Source organism: Capricornis sumatraensis, chromosome 16 (assembly GCF_032405125.1).
Source record: "Capricornis sumatraensis isolate serow.1 chromosome 16, serow.2, whole genome shotgun sequence".
NCBI lineage: Eukaryota > Metazoa > Chordata > Mammalia > Artiodactyla > Bovidae > Capricornis > Capricornis sumatraensis.
Window position 1 is genome coordinate 2510085 of NC_091084.1, and position 11169 is coordinate 2521253.

Consider the following 11169-nt stretch of genomic DNA (forward strand, 5'->3'; position numbering starts at 1 on the left):
TTTTCTTTAATCTGCATCTCCTTAAAAGCGCTAAAGTTACATCTCTATAGAACAAAGGCACAGTGGGTTATAACAAAGAAGGTACTTAACTCAAAGATCTAATGTTGCTAATACCAGGTCTACGACTTGTTTTTTTATATACCTATTATATCTAAAAACAAAGGATATGAAAATTTGGCAGCAAGCATTGACTCAACAAATGAAACTTTTAATCAGTCCCATTCTAAAGATTTTGACTCTTCGGAAGCCCCTAATTCCTAGGATGTTTTAAGCGTCCTGTGCCTCCTGCGGTCAGGAGGCCTCGAACAATCGCATGCACAGCTGTACGAGTCCTGCAGGCAGGTTAGAAAGCCATCAGAGGGGTTTTTTGGATTGAAACACTCTTTCAAATGTGGAAGACTAAAGCCCTGAATTGACTTTTTCCAGGAAATGTCAGAAGAGTGGAAAAGCAGAGCACAAAATCCGGCAGATTTTTGTTGGGGTACATGCTTAGGAATTTCCAGAGGGGTCCCTGAAGTCTGAGCACGCCTTGCGTATGTCAGCTTCCTTCCTCATGACCTTGTCACGGGCGGGATTCCTCACACTGGCTTCCGGCATCTCCCCCTTCTTTGTTATTGTTTAAAAAATTAGGTGCAGTTCAGTCGCTAGATTCTGAACGCTCTGCCGAAGAGTCCTGACAACACAAGGAAGCACGATTACAAGGAGCAGGATTATGGCACCCACAGCAGTATAGCTAGAAACAGTAGTCAGAAGAGTTTTTCCAGAAATGAAGTCAGAGAAGGTGTAGAAAAAGTCATTGGCTTCTCCTGCGGCGGTAAAATCTAATCGGGAGTGTTCCAAGGTCTGAATCTGATTATGAAGTTTCTCTAAGTCTAAACTAATATCTGAGCTGTTCCAAACACCTAAAATATGATTTTTGACTCTCTCCCATTCAAAATCTGTCTCATTTACTTTCAGGGATGTAACACATATCCACTGGTAATCGGCACGACATGAAAGAGCCATTTTCACTTTCAGACTCTGTAATTCAGTCCCAATATGCATTACTGCTTCTTCTAAGGTATCAACCCTTATTTCTAGCTTCCTATCTATAATTTCCTGGGTTGCCAGCGTTAAAGAAACATTTTTGGATACGGTATCAACATATTGGGCAGTATACACTTGTTGAGACAATGTTAATGCCGCCACAGTAACAGAAGTAATTGCGGTTATCAAAGCTGATATTCCCAAAACAAGGAAGCCCACAAACCATCGTGTCCGCATTAAATCTTGTAGCTGTTTCAGTACAGCTAGGCCATGGTTATCATACCAATACGTGGCTACAGTTACAGGTACCATGAGATAGGGCGGACGTTTTAAAACCATGAAAGAGCAAACTTTATATTGAGGAGTTAAACAGGATGAAAGCATACATTGTTCACAAGACACTACATGGGGTCCACCTGTATAATTCAATCGTATGTTAAGTCTTTCAGAATCATTAGTGAAAAGAAAAACATAAGGAGAGGGTAGACAAGCTAAAATAGAGTAAGTAGAGGTATTTTTTGGTCGGATTAAAATAATAGGGGCGGTAGCTGCAAGGGCTCTCCAAATTTCTGGCTGCCAAAAGGTTTTACCTCTAGTCATATAAGACAGCATAGGGGCAACAAATTGGTTATGATGCCATCTGGTGGCAACTAACGGCCAAGAAACTGAATATTTTTTCCAATTATCCAATCTATTGATAAAATCATCGTCAGACTCAAGGTCTTGACCTGGATTTGGGTTGCTCCAGTCCTGAATTGCACAATTTCTTCCTCCCGGCATATTGTAATCTATTCTCGAATTATAAATACAAGATTTCCAAATCGGATATCCTGAATGATCATCTATAGTTTTCCAAATAACATCTGAGGGAGCAACATCATCACAATTTGGATATTCTGATGGAGTTTTGAGAGACAAGGACTCATAGGGGCCAAGGACCCCAGGCATAAGGGCTCGTAATATCCAAGCAGACCGATCCCCTTTAGATGCAAATTTAGAGGTTGGGGAATCTGTCATAACTGCTTTTGTGGAGGCTCCAACACATCCTGTCTTGGTAAAGAAGTCTCCTGTAAGGGCAGGAGGAAAATTAAAACAAACAGGAAAATCATCTGCTAGTCCTTTAAAGGTATAATTGAAATTAATAGGGTATTGGTCTTTTGTATAGGAAGTATAAGATCCTCCCAAAAGGCGAGGCTGGTCTGTACTAACTCGTATGGGGTCACTGTTTCAAGTAACAACTTGGAAAGTTGGAGGATCCGGGAGAAACACCCAATATTTGGTTGGAATGGGAGCAGCGCTTACCTGGCAAGAGAGCAAGGCAAGCATGGCAATAACCACCTTTTCAGGAGAGACTGACGATCCCTGTAGGGTAGCTATCCCCTGTGCCTGGCGACAGAGAGCTTTAATCTGTCCCCTGGTGGGTAAGGAGGCTTGTTGGGTTGACTGAGCTGGGCGTCCTAATGGATTCCTGCGAGGCAAAAAATCAGGGGGCGCAATATCCTGTATCTGAAGTCGTGACATCTGTCCAGTGGGTGGCTCCGATCCTCGCCTATCTGGGATCTCCAGTGTCAGCTGTCCTGGGGTCAGCGGTGTTTCCCGTGCTGGCGGAGGGAGCGGGGGGAAGAGGGAGTTTCTTCCTTTTTAGAGATCGCGGTGGCGGGGGATTCTGGTATCCGGGGAGCTGAGACATAGCGAATTAGTCTGTCTGGAACCCAAATCCGAGCGTCCACATCCTGTGGAAAAACACAAGCATACCCTCGCCCACTGGTTAATAAGGGGTCAGGACCTTTCCATTGTCCGGAGAGAAGGTCCCTCCATTTTACTAATGGTTTTGCATTCAATTGCTCTGGGCACCAATGGCGAAGCATTGCAGTGTTTCCAGATGAATCAGCATTTAAGTTATTTATTACGAAAAGAGCATGTTTCAAAATCTGATGGGGGGAACTATATTTAAATTCCCCTTCTTTTAGTTTTTGAATATGGATTTTCAGTGTTTGATGTGCTCTTTCCACAATGGCTTGTCCTTGCGGGTTATAAGGGATGCCAGTGTTATGTCTAATTTGAAATCTTGTACAGAATTGCTGAAAAGATTTAGAAGTGTAAGCAGGTGCATTATCCGTTTTTAAAGCTCTTGGCAAGCCCAGATAGGAAAAGCATGTAAAAAGATGTTGTATTACATATTTAACTGCTTCCCCTGTACGAACAGTGGCAATAATAACATGAGAGAAGGTATCTATATTTACATGAACAAAAGACAGTTTTCCAAATGAAGAGACATGGGTTACATCCATTTGCCAGAGTGCATTAGGTTTGAGACCGCGAGGGTTAACTCCCAGAGGCAAAGCATTCACGGTAGTAGGACAATGTGAACAAGAACGAACAATCTCTCGGGCAGATTCTCGAGGAATTTGGAACTGGTATCGCAAGGCAGTGGCATTCTGATGATGAAGTGAGTGAGAAGCTCGAGCTTTTTCAAAAACAGAAGCCACTGAAATCCTGGTTAACGAATCTGCCAATTCATTGAGAGCATTTAAAGGTCCAGGCAGGCCGGAATGAGCCCGAATGTGGCCGATAAAGAACGCCCGATTTCTTTTCCATATTTGCTGCTGCAGTCTAGTTAACAAATGGAAGATAGCGGTTTTGTTTTCAGGCAAAACTGCAGTCTCAATGTGTGGAAACAGCCTGACCACATACTGAGAGTCAGAATAAAGGTTAAATTCTTTCTCTACAAACATAACAAAGGCCTCAATAACAGCTGTGATTTCAGCTCTTTGAGCTGAAGTTTCTTGTGTTTCCAAAAGTTTCTGATGATCTCTTGTGACTATAGAGGCTCTACCGTTAGCCGATCCATCAGTAAAGACTACCTGAGCATCTGATATAGGGAACTGTTTACACCGGACAGGAAAAATAACTGGATGGTTAGACATAAAATTTAGCAAAACACGCGAGGGTAAATGATGCAAAATTTGACCACAGTAATTCCCTATGGCAATCTGCCAGTCTTCATCAAACATTAGAAGAGCATCAAGCTGCTCCTTATTATATGGAATTACAATCTCTGGTGGCTCTTTACCAAACAATTCAATGCTCCGCTTCCTTCCTTTTAGCATTAATGTGGCAATTAAACCAGGATAAGAAGCCACGACTTTTTAGCTTGGGTAGGAAGATGGATCCATTCTAAAGGGCCGCTTTGCCACAGAACTCCCGTAGGAGCCGTTGGTGTAGCTAGGCAAAGGAACTGCCAAGTCATCGTCAAATCAATTCTTTTTACATAGCTATTCGATAAGGCTGCTTCTACTTTGCCTAGGGCTTCTTGAGCCTCAGCTGTTAATTGTCTTTTAGAGGTTGGATCAGGATTCCCTCGTAAAATGTTAAAAAGAGGTTTTAATTCGGTAGTGGTTAATTTTAAATATGGTCTAATCCAATTAATATCACCTAAGAGTTTTTGATAATCATTTACAGTAATAAGATGGTCTTTTCTCAATTGCAGCAGGGTATGAGTCACCATTTCCGAATTTATGACTCTTCCTAAGTAACTTATGGGTGGGTTGATTTGAATTTTTTCTGGGGCAATTTTTAGGCCTCTGTCTGTCAATGCCTGGGTCAGGTCCTGGAGGACAGTCTGCAGGTGAACTCTATCAGGATGAGCTATTAAAATATCATCCATATAGTGAATCATATATACGTGTTCATATTTAGCCCTAGTATCTTCTAGAGCAGCATTAACAAATTTTTGGCATAAAGTAGGGCTATTTTTCATTCCCTGAGGCAAAACCTTCCACTGAAACCGTAAGTAAGGCTGTTTAAGATTTTCTGATGGCAGACTAAAGGCAAATCGCTTTTTATCCTCAGGATTTAAGGGAATAGTGAAAAAACAATCTTGTAAATCAATAACAATTATATTATATCCCTCTGGAACGGCTACTGGGGAAGGGAGCCCAGGCTGTAAGGTCCCCATGTCCTCCATGGTGGCATTAATAGCTCTCAAATCCTGTAAAGGTCGCCATTTACCAGATTTTTTCTTAATGACAAAAATAGGAGTGTTCCAAGGGCTATTGGAGGGCTCAATATGTCCCAATTCTAATTTTTCAAAGATTAATGCTTTAGCTGCCAGTAATTTTTCCTTATGCAGAGGCCATTGTTCTACCCACACCGGATCTTGAGATTTCCATGTGATGGGGTTGGCAGCAAAAACAATGGCCTCAATTATAAATTTGGATATCCCAATCCAGCACGTAGCTTATGAGGAATTGGGCAAATTGGCTCCATTATTCCTGTCTGTTGTTTACCCAATCCTTTTGATGGATCATAGCCCATCTGCAACATCTGAGAGGTCACTTTATCATCAGGGCTAAAAAGTAACCCTCCCATTTGAGATAGCACGTCCCTCCCCCACAGGGTAAGGGGGAGCGAAGGAACGACATAAGGTTGGAAAGTTCCACAGGTATCCTTAAATTGTCAATCTAAAATTTTTGCACTTTTGGCTACTGTGGGGGCTCTTCCTATCCCCACCAAGTTATTTTCAGTAGTATGTGTGGGCCAGGAGCTGGGCCAGTCTTTTCCTGAAATGCAAGAAACGTCTGCTCCTGTGTCTAATAACCCCACAATAGACTTGCCATTAATCAGGATAGTCTTCATAGGACTTTTCTGAGTAATTTCTGTTATCCAAAAAACCATATCACTAGACCCAAATCCTTTATCCTGCCTTTCATTTTGAGTAGCTGTGCGCCCAATTGCAGTGTGGTAAGGCAAAAGTAAAAGTTGGGCTATTCTTTGTCCCTGATGTATTTGGAAAGTTTTAGTTGGGGGGTGAAATCATTATCTGGATTTCTCCGGTATAATCTGAGTCAATTACTCCAGGGATGATTGTGAGACCTTGCATAGCTAAGGAACTTCTGCCTACTATAATTCCTACTAAACCTGTTGGTAATGGGCCTTTAACTCCTGTAGGTATTTTTACAGTGGGACTATCTGGTGTTAATATTGCTGAGGTGGTGGAACTGAGGTCCAGTCCTGCGCTGCCTGGGGTTGCTCTGATGAGTTCTGCGATGGGACGAAGGGAATGAATGGGTTCAGTGAGGCTGCCCCAATTGTTGTCAGGGCCTGAGGCTGGCCCCTCAATCCGTTTCCCGACTGCTGGTCGGGGCCCAAAAAGGCTCCATTTCTATGGAATTGTGACCTACATTCTTTTGCCCAATGATATCCTTTTTGACAACGAGGGCAGAGAGATGTAGGGAGATTAGTAGGCACAGCCGGGGAGGGAGAATTCGGCAGAGAAGAACCGGCTGCTTTTTGGGGACAAGCTCGCATAAAGTGCCCTTCCTGTCCGCAAGAGAAGCAGGCCTTGGATAAACCAATATTCTGGCCTGGACTACTGGAATGACTCTTTGACGGGTTATTTCTATTTGTAAAAAAGGACTGTACTGCCTGCTGGTAAGAATTTCCCTTTATGGCTGCAGCTATGGCAACGCCCTGCATCATTGCTGGTCCTACATCTGCACATTGCCTGATATAATCTATTATTTCCCCAGTTTTTTTTAATAGGACGTAAAATGACCTGGCAGGTAGAATTAGCATTTTCAAATGCCAGTTGTTTTATCAATATACTAGCTGCCTCAGTGTTGGAAATTACTCTGTTGACTGCCTCTGCAAGTCTTGATATAAAGTCTTCATATGGCTCTTCTGGTTGTTGTTTAACATTTGAGAAGGAAGAGGTAGATTATTTCCCTTCAGGCAACAAAAGCCAAGCCCCAAGGGCGTAGGCGGTTACTTGATCTAAAGTGGTTTTGTCTAATCCCATTTGATCTCTAAGTGTTCCAAAATCATTAGTCCCTGCCAACATACTTTTTATAATATATCTTGGGCCATATTTTTGGTTAGCATCAGCCTGTTTTTGGGCAAGATCTTCATATTCAGTTCTCCAAAGTACATATTGACCTCCAGACAGACAAGCTTTAGCGACTGTCTTCCAGTCATGGGGTGTCATCCATCTGCCCGCTAAAGCCTCCACCAATGATACAGTGTATGGGGCTTTAGGCCCATATAAAGCACAAGCCTGTTTGAGTTCTTTAATCATTTTCATTGGAATGGGTTCCCAGTGGGGGGCTGTTCTCCCATCACTTCCACCAAATATTATGGGGAAACAAGCCTCAAGGTGGGGATCAAGTTCATCATCTGGGCTAGAGAAAACCCTTCTTCGGGGAGCTTCTAGTGGAGGCCCCTCACCCTTATCGGGGGGGCAAGGGGTGTCCTATGTCACTTTCTTCGTACTTCGGGAAATTTTTATCTGTTTTGTGTTTAGGTCTTACGGATGTTTTATCTGGGGATGTCTGCCTTAAGCTTTCAGGTGCATATAACCTGATGGGGGACATTTGTCTTGAGCCTCTGGAAGCAGAAGGCTTAATTAAGGAAATTTCTCTTGAATTTCTGGAAGCAGGTGGTCTGGTTGGGGAAGTTTTTATTAAGCTCTTTGGAGCAGATAATCTAATTGGAGAAGTTTCTCTTAAACTCCTTGGAGCATCTTTATTTAATAAAGACCGATCCTCATCAGAATGATCTTGACTTACTTCCTCTTGCAAATCTTCCTCATCTGAAAGCTGCTCTTTTTTGTCATCTGTATCTATTACCTTTTCTTGGGCAGTCATTGCAGCTATCATTTGATTCAACTGCCGATAGCTGGGTGCAGCCTCCTTTTCATCACTCTCTTCTTCAATAGATACCTTTTTGTCTGCACTTTCCTCTTTAAGATGTACCTTTTCAGATTCAGCGGCAGGGTCTACAGCGTCCCTAATTATATTCTATAAGGAAAAGGCATCAGTAGGCACCTTTTCCAAGCCATGTTCAGCATGGTAAGTTTTTAGTTGTTTTCCTACTCTCTCCCAGGTGTCTAAGTTAACAGTGCCTTCTTCTGGAAACCAGGGACACTGTCCTTGTACAAAGGAAAAAAAAAATGAATGAATATTGGATTTTTTAACTTTAATTCCTCGTTTAGTTAGTAACTGCAAGATTACTCCTATAAAAAGTTGTCTTTCTTTTGATTCACTGTTACCCATGTCAGAAAATTAAGTCTTATAGAAAAGTCTACCTCAACAAAAAGGTTTTACCTTTGGCGAGGGGGGTTTTGTTTTCAACCCTAGGATAGCAGGTTTCTTTTCAACCTCTAGAGCACCAGGTTTCTCTAAAACCCTTGAACACTTCCCACTCCTCCTCACCCTGTCTATCCTACAGGGGGGTCTGCGGCACCCTGAGTGGGGTCCTAGCCGTCCCAAACACTCAACACTGGGGAAGTACCCGAAAGTACTCCAGGGGGAGTGATTAAGTCACTCCGGGGGGAGCTACAGAGAGTGCTCTGGGGGGAGCAACAGATAGTGCTCCGGGGGGAGCAACAGAGAATGCTCTGGGGGGAGCTTTTGCTCCAAGGAACCTACCTTCGAATAGCCTGTTCGGGCGCCACTTGCCGGGGTCCAGCCCCGGTGGATCCAGGGAATTCTAAGGGTCGACGGCATTGGCGTGGAAAGACTTGTTTATTTATTAATATAAGATTAGATTAAGAAAATATAGTGTAGTAGGAATATTAAGTGGAGGAAGAGGGCTGAATAGCTTGGTTTATGCGGAAGACCAATAAAATTCCAGACAAGGAATTTGCACCATCTACGTTGGGCCACCGGCGCCCGCTTGAATATCTAAGGGTGCCTCGCCTTAAGCTCCCTTTCGCGCGGGTCTTTAAAGCCAGGGCAAATAAGTAGACCTGGTGAGCCTCTGTGCCCCAGATGGAAATTCAGCCTGAAATTAAAGTAAAGAGCAGAGAGAGGGAAAGGGAGAGAAAATGAGAGAGAGAGAGACACAGGGGGAGCCAGATTCCCCAGAAACCAGGCCAAGAGACTAGTTCGAGAAACTGGTCCAAGAAGCTAGTCCGGTCCTTTATTTTCCAGAAGGCCTTTTATACTTTTGATAAAACATGGAGATCAATGGGTAACACAAAATTATGTAGTGTTCGCAGCCCAGACTCTTTCTATACATCATTTTGTATACAAAAGGTCTCAGGTGATTTACATTATCTTCTGGCCAAGAGGCTTGTTAACACTTTTTTGGCTCTCTTCCTTAATGAATGTTAATTTTGTTTCCCCTGAAGTGTTTTTCTTTAATCTGCATCTCCTTAAAAGCGCTAAAGTTACATCTCTATAGAACAAAGGCACAGTGGGTTATAACAAAGAAGGTACTTAACTCAAAGATCTAATGTTGCTAATACCAGGTCTACGACTTGTTTTTATATATATATATATATATATATATATATATATATATATATATATATATACCAACTATATCTAAACACAAAGGATATGAAAATTTGGCAGCAAGCATTGACTCAACAAATGAAACTTTTAATCAGTCCCATTCTAAAGATTTTGACTCTTCGGAATCCCCTAATTCCTAGGATGTTTTAAGCGTCCTGTGCCTCCTGCGGTCAGGAGGCCTCGAACAATCGCATGCACAGCTGTACGAGTCCTGCAGGCAGGTTAGAAAGCCATCAGAGGGTTTTTTTGGATTGAAACACTCTTTCAAATGTGGAAGACTAAAGCCCTGAATTGACTTTTTCCAGAAAATGTCAGAAGAGTGGAAAAGCAGAGCACAAAATCCAGCAGATTTTTGTTGGGGTACATGTTTAGGAATTTCCAGAGGGTTCCCTGAAGACTGAGAACGCCTTGGGTATTGTCAGCTTCCTTCCTCATGACCATGTCACGGGCGGGATTCCTCACACTGGCTTCCTGCAGAGTGCCTCTCGCCTTTCCTATTGAGAGTGCCTCCTCTTGAGATGCGAGGGGAACGCCGGGAATTATTTCCCGACGAAGCAGGGAAAGGATCCCACATTTCGAGGTACTAGGCGGAAACAGGGCTCCTCTGGATGTGGGCGGGACCCTCGTGCTTCCTCTCGAGTGGAGACGGGTATGTGGGGTAACTTCTTGAGTTGCAGCAAGGGTGTGAAGGACCCTTCCGAAGTTCCAGTGGTTCGGTGTGATTAGCCTCGAGACGCCTCAGCGGAAATGGGCCTCATCTCGCCTGGAGGGGAGAACCTCCTGGATTTCCTCGAGGTGCGGCAGGTGTTATCGAGTTACAACGGGGACCTCAGGGACCCGCTCTGGTGGCCTCAGGAAAGGCCAGTCCCAATGCGAGTTGCTAGGGGGCATCTCGACATTCCTCTCCCATCGATGCCGGGGTCTAAGACCTTGTGTGGAGTCGGGCCTGGAACCTGAGGATTCCTCTCCGGTGCTGACATGGATCTTGGGGTACTTCTGGAGTCTCCCCAGAGGAGTCAGTCCTCGTCTCGAGTGGGGGCATGCATGTGCGCTTTCCTCCCGAGCTGTAGCAGCAGTGTCACCCGTCCCGTCGCGTGGATCGAGGGATATGTGGACTTCCCTCGAGTCTTTCCCACGAGGCTTTCCCACAGAGCTGTCCCACGTGCCACCGTGGTGTGAGTTGATCCTCGGCGTGAAAGACGAGCCAGTGCAGGGAAAACAGGTTCCTCAGGAATGGACTGAGACATCTGGGGTCAATTGGAATCGTGGGACAACCCTGGAGTTCCTCTCGCCTTTCCTGTTGAGAGCGTCTCCTCTTCAGATGCTCGGGGAACGCCGGGAATTCTTTCCGGATGAAGCAGGGAAAGGATCCCTCATCTCGAGCTACGAGGCGGAAACGGGGCTCCTCTGGATGTGGGCGGGACCCTCGTGCTTCCTCTCGAGTGGAGATGGGTATGTCGGGGAACTTCTTGAGTTGCAGCAAGGGTGTGAAGGACCCTTTCGAAGTTCCAGAGGTTAGGTGTGATTAGCCTCGAGGCGACTACGCAGAAATGGGCCTCATCTCGCATGGAGGGGAGAACCTCCTGGAATTTCTCGAGTTGCGGCACGTGCTCTCGAGTTAAGATGGGGACCACAGGGACCCGCTCTGGTGGCCTCAATAAAGGCCAGTCCCCATGCGAATTGCTAGAGGGCATCTCGGGATTCCTCTCCCGTCGATGCCGGGGCCTAAGATCTTGTGTGGAGTTCGGGCCGGAACCTGAGGATTCCTCTCCAGTGCTGACATGGATCTTGGGGGTACTTCTGGAGTCTCCCCAGGGAAGTCAGTCCTCGTTTCGAGTGGGGGCAT